The sequence below is a fragment of the Dendroctonus ponderosae genome, unplaced genomic scaffold (assembly GCF_020466585.1).
Source record: "Dendroctonus ponderosae isolate FM_Combo_2020 unplaced genomic scaffold, Dpon_F_20191213v2 Dpon_F_20191213_1, whole genome shotgun sequence".
Lineage (NCBI taxonomy): Eukaryota > Metazoa > Arthropoda > Insecta > Coleoptera > Curculionidae > Dendroctonus > Dendroctonus ponderosae.
In genome coordinates this window covers 27,033,059-27,039,598 of record NW_026017110.1, presented here as the reverse complement: position 1 = coordinate 27,039,598, position 6,540 = coordinate 27,033,059, and positions in this window count along the sequence as shown.

Below are 6,540 nucleotides of genomic sequence, written 5' to 3'. Positions count from 1 at the left end.
GGAACGAGTACGCCTTCGACTATCGGTGAGATTCGGTTGTATATTGTCTCTCCAGTAACTTATTTCACATGCTAAGTTGCACGATAGCTTTGAGGATGGTCTGCTGGTTTTTCGGGTTTTCACTAGTTCTGAGGATATCATTGAACAGGTAATGAGCTAACGTTTGGCTRGACTGGAAAGATTTTCAGGAACTTCGGGAACACACCGCCCGTACCGCGATCTTCCCACAATTTCAATTTTGTTAGCATACTGTTCAATTCATCCATAGCGAAACTAGATAAGCCATAAGACCGTATTGGTCMTTTAGATAGTTGAAATCGTTGAAATCGTTGAAAAAAAACCTTTTCACGACGAAGTAGAAGCCCGAAAAACTCACCAGCTTGAAAAGTCGCAGTTGACACCACACGTCCGACAACGGACGTTATGGTCAAGATAAACTGCTATTGTTGTTGCAAATTTTTCAATCCACAATACCATCACAAACCACAAAACACGTGTGATTGACTCTGTCTATTTCAACCTGCATGCTAGCCTATGGTGCTTTGTTACCAACATAAGAAAATTGGCACCTTTTGGAAGTGTCAATTTTTTTCGCGAAATTCGAATTAGCAGCTGCGAGACATTTGGTTGAGTTAAATTTTTTTCAAACTTATCATTACATCGTTTAACGCGTACAGTTAAGATAAATTTTCTTCTTCTAATTCTTAACACTACAACTATTCTACCACTGATATGCTGTTTTTCTGGGAATAATAATTAACTAATTCGGGGGTTGATATGAGAAAATCACGCTAGTCTGTTTGATTTTTCCCTTTTTTTCCCGGTGAGGTTTGGGAAATGCTCTTTTATGCACTTCCAGATCTGGTGGTCTGTCGCTCTGGGTTGTGTGGAACTCCAGCTAAGCTGTTTACCCACTAAAACCCTTTCCTCACCGCCGAGGTGGTGTTTGGCCTTGCACCGCGGTCATTTCTGTCCTATTGTGTTCTAGTAATTTTACTCCCTCATTATCCCTATATATTTAATGAATTCCAAAAGAATCTTGAGGAAAGTTTGCATGATCTGGTCTGGTGGAATTGTATCCCCTCCCAGGAGTCTTCGTCTACCTGTTGCATATGACGTGCAGTGACACATAACATGCAGAGTAGTTTTGTCCTCTAATTTGCAACCCTTGCAGGTCGATTGATCGCTCAGGCCCATCCTGAAGGGGTGTTTTTTTTGCAGGGGGCGTGTCCTGTTAAAAATGCCACTATCTTCCTTACTTTTTTGCCTGCTGAGACCAAGCAGTTCATTTTTACGTACTGGTTGTGGTGGTCCCACCAACTGCTTTGCGGTATGTACTTGCGGTGTCTCCTCCCAGTACTTTCTGTGTTGTTCCAAGATCCACTGCCCAACTGCTACCCTAACTTGGGCATGAGATATATCACAAGCAGATTCTTGGTTGGTCAGTGGTTGCTAGGTGGTCCCTGCCTTAGCAAGTTCCGAAGCAATCTTGTTTTCTTTGTTCCTGTTCGTACCAGTTGCCCAAGTGAGTTTTACACATTGAGACCTGATGACGATTCTAATGCCTTTATTGTGGCTTCATCTCCGGTTACGATGGTAATGTGCTTATGTGTGTAGGCTATTATTGCTAGGATGCTTGCTTGGAAAGCTGTCGTAGTTGTACCCAGGTTTAAGGTAATCCTTTCTCCAGTTCTTCCTCTTTCGACTATACCCGCGCCTGTGCCCGACGCTGTTTTTATGCCTTCCGTGGATAATCCGGAGTCCCCTGTGATGACTGATGGAGTCTCTCCACCATCTCGCCCCTCGTTTAGAACCTATGTTCTGAAAGGTACCGAGAGCTTGGAGTTTTGATTCGCTCATCTTTTGATCCCAGGGGTGCAACTTGTCTTCAACTGAAGATCGCACTCTGTCTAAATTTCATCGTTTTCCTGGGGACGTCGTCACTCATACGGTAGGCGCTTCTTAGGGCCTCAGCTTCAATGGATAAATGCAACGGCTCCAGCCCCAGGAGTGTCTCCATAGCGGCCGTCGGCGTCGTTGACATTGCTCCAGTTATTCCCAGACAGGCCAGCCTCTAACTTTGTTCAAGGACTGTTCATATGTTCTGAGTTTGGTTCTATGCCACCATGTGACAGTAGAATATGTGATTATGGGTTTCACAATGATGACGTACGTCCAGTACACCATCTTCGGTGAAATTCCCCATGTTTTTCCAAAAGTGCGTTTACAGGTCAATAAAGCCCTGTTCGCCTTGTTTGTTTTCTGTTCCACATGTTCTTTAAACAACCGCTTCTTATCCAGGGTTCTCCCAAGATATTTAACAGTGTCAGAAATGTGCATTTTGTTCCCATATATAGACATTTGTCTTAGGGCTCTAAAATTTCTTTTCCTTGTGAAAGCGATAATAGATGTCTTGGATGGGCTAATTTTCCATCCCTTCCGTGTTACACCATTGTTCGGTGATGTTTAGCGCCTGCTGCATCAATGATGATACAGTGTCTCCAAACTTTCCCTGCACAACAATGGAGATATCATCCGCATATTCCAGTGCGTAGAAACCCTTCCCCTCAAGAGACGACAGGAGCCGGTCCACAACCAGGCTCCACAACAGAGGCGACAAAACTCCTCCCTTCGGACACCTGCCGGCTACCCGTGCTTACTGCTGACTTTTCACCGCTCTGACGATTGACTGAAAATAGGGATTGTCAAAGGCTCCGTCTATGTCCAGAAAAGCCGCCAGAGCAATGGCACCAACTCGTGGATAGCAGATTCGCAGAATTTTCCTATTTGGTAGGCACATTGGTTGTGGTGTAGAGGACTTCTAGTAAGAACCTCTTCCCTGATATGCCTGTCGATCAGCTTTGCTAGTGTTTTCAGTAAGAAGGATGTTAGGCTGATCGGCCGAAAGGATTTGGCCTGGGCATACGTGGCCCGCCCTGGTTGTGGAATGAATACTACTTTCGCCCTTCTCCATTCCATTGGTGTATATGCCCGGGCCAAGTTGGTCCGAAGCAACTTGCACAAAAGGGGCACCAGTAAATCGATTCCCTGTTGTAGCAGAACTAGCATTAGGCCATCTGTTCCCGGTGATTTAAATGGTCTGAAGGAATGCGTGGCCCACTTAACTTTTCATTGGTTTACGATGGCAGGCCATAGTCCAATTCGGTGCACGCTGTCGCGTCCTGTATGTCAACGCTATCTCTTGTACTCTGCCTGTTCCCAGTATTGATCCAGGACAGTGAGTCTTAAGCATAAGCTCCAGAGACTCCTCTTCTGTTCCCTGTAGTTCCCTGTAGTTCTATCAGGGCCTGTATATCTTCCCTGTAGTTCTATCAGGGCGACCACTTTTTGCAGTGGTTCTTTTGAGAGTGCCTTATAGAGTCTGGCGTAGCTCGGCATATATTCGATATCCTTGCATTCCTTCCTCCATGATGCCCTTTTTTCTTTTTTCATGTCGTTGCCATATGTAGTCATGGATGTATTGTATTCACCCCAGAAGGCCTCGTTTCGTTTGGCTCTGTTAAATAGCTTCCTATAGAGTCCCAGGTTCCACAATTTTGACAAAATGACCCCGTTTGTCTCTTCGACTTCAGGGGGCATGCGGATTCGTAGGCTGATTTTATTGCTGATCTGACGGTAGTCGCCATCATTTCTAACTCCTGCACAGTATGTGCTTCAGTTGAGCAGTCCCTCAACTGCAGCAACCTAAGGTTCTCTTTGTAAGAGGCCCAGTCAGTTGTTTTCGGATTACTATACACCCAGAGGGGAGCCTCTTCCGACTCGATGTAGAATCGTATGTATCTATGATGTATGTATCTACAATCTCTTATCAGTTCGCTGGTGCGGTCTGAGCAGATTGTAATGTCTATGACTTCCTTTCGTACCGTTGTTACAAAAGTTGGTTCATTTCCCTGATTACAGACTTCAAGTGATGAGGTCGTGAGATATTCAAAAAGAGATTCGCCCCGTCTATTGGTGTCACTGCTGCGTGTCACTGTGCGTCAAAGGTCTGGTCTTAGACGCCTTACAGTGCTCCACAAAATTGCGTAATTCACTTGGAGGCGGTTGTCCTATTTGGTCGTGTGGCAGCTATGCAGATGCCAGAACTAATGTTCGGTCCCCGCCCTTCGATTTGAGTCTTATTTGTATACACGTAAGATTCCTACTACAGTGTTCCCATAACGGTATAGCTATAACTGTATTCCTTATGAGAATACATTGTCGTGGGTTTTCTTCAGATGGGCAGTGGACTATTTGTCTGAAGCTCCCCAATCCTCCAATTCTCCCCTTATATACATATGGTTCCTGAATTAGAGCGACATCTAATGATGTCTTTAGCAAACACTCACTGAGGGTGGCCGAAGCCGCCCGGCAGTGGCGAAGATTTATTTGAACGGCGAGGCGAGGTAGTTCCACAGCGGGAATGGCTGCTCTGCGTTGCTGCCCTTGCGCCTCCGCGGTGGTGGCTGTAGTGTCAGCCCCCCGGAGGAGCCACTTTTCTGGCCCTCCATGGTACCGGATGGCATTGCCTCCACCTCCATCGCCATAATCGTAACCGCGGGGGTTGAAATGTTGACCTGCCCCCCCGAGGTGCCAACATGTTGCTGGCTTCCCCCGGTACTGGCATGTACCTTCCTCCCCTCCGCTTTTGAGGGCTTTATTGCCCCCTCTTTTGTGGCTTCTTGGTCTTGTTCAGGTGCCTTGCTACGGGAGAGGGCCCTGAACGTAACCCTCGAGAAGTTGTAGTGGGGTCTATGTTGGATCTCACCCAACTTGTCCCATGACTTTTGGTCCATGAAAATCGTTAGCAGCCTACCGCTAGCTTGCTCGCTCCCCAACCGCACAACCTTCCAGGAACTGGTGTTCAGATTATTTTGGACACCGATCCTATGTAGTGTCCTCTCCGGAGGTGTAATTTTGGGGATGAACACTATTACGCGCTTTGGCTTGGGAAGCCTGTTTGCATCCACAAGTATCAGCGCCGCTCCAGTCCAGGGTTTCGCCTCTCTCCCCACCGCGCCGATCTAGTCCACAGTGGCCTGGTCAGAGCAGGTGATCAGAAGGCGCCCTCCTGGTAGCGGCATTCTGCAAACTTAGGATTCATCGACCCTGGTTGCAGTTCTCCCCAGTTTATAAGTTCTCCCTGCTCAGGAGAAAAGCTGTCCCTGTACGACTTGTGTGCGATTCCTTTCCTTACGGAAGTTCCCCAACACAGCCGCTTAGGTTCCGGTTTGTCGGGTGTGCTGGCATCCGACCGGTGTCGCTTTTGCGTCCCAGTCGTGGCAGCTTCCTTGGTGTGTGCTGATTCCCCTGAAGGTCTGTCTGGCACAGTTTTGGTTGGTCCAAACTTTTGTTTGTCCCTAACCATTCTTTTCTTCCGTCTGGCGGCTCCAGAGAGCGCATCCGCGTGCCCCCTGCAGTACCTATCTCGAGGCTGGAGGCGCGAGAGTCGGTGCACTCACGGTCACTAACCGATTAGATGTATCTGACGCGTTTAACGCGTAGAGTTAAGTTGAAGTCGGAAGCCAATTCAAATGAAAATATACTATCTAATTGTCAACACTACAACTACAACGATTCTACCACTAATATGCTGTTTTTCTGGGAATTTCTGGGAAAGGTGAATTCGCTTCGGGTATGCAATCGTTGAAAAAAAACCTTTTCACGACGAAGTAGAAGCCCGAAAAACTCACCAGCTTGAAAAGTCGCAGTTGACACCACACGTCCGCCAACGGACGTTATGGTCAAGATAAACTGCTACTGTTCTTGCAAATTTTTCAATCCACAATACCATCACAAACCACAAAACACGTGTGATTGACTGTCTATTTCAATCTGCATGCTCGCCTATCGTGCTTTGTTACCAACATAAGAAAATTGAGACCTTTAGGAAGTGTCAATTATTTGCGCGAAATTGGAATTAGCAGCAGTGAGACATTTGGTTCAGTTAATTTTTTTTCAAACTGATCACTGCATCGTTTAACGCGTAGAGTAAAGTTGAAATCGTCAGCCAATTTAAATTAAAACATACTTTATAATTCTCAACACTATTCTACCACTAATAAGCTGTTTTTCTGGGAATAATAGTTAAGTAATTCGGGGGTTGATATGAGGAAATCACGCTAGTCTGGTTGATTTTTTCCCTTAAAACCAAGCAATAAATTTATTGTGAAAACAAATTGTTGGATATCTGCGTAAATCTTTAGATATAATTTAGAAAGGTCACCTTTAGTTTGCAACCTGTTTTTGAACTCGACTTCTACTAACTTTTATGGTCATCAGACTACCGAATGCACCCAGGAACGCTGCGGCAAAACAGAACAAAATAACCGATACTACACTGGCATTTCCGCCCTTTTCCAGATACAGGGTTGCTCATTAGTGCGTCAAAGTGCGATATCTCAGTAAATATGAAGTTTACAAGAAAATTCGTCCAACGAAAGTATTTCACGTTTAAAAGGTCCACATTCTAAAATTACTTTCCAATATACAGGGTGCATCATAAACGTGTGGTAGTTACCAACTCTGGTTTTTTAAATG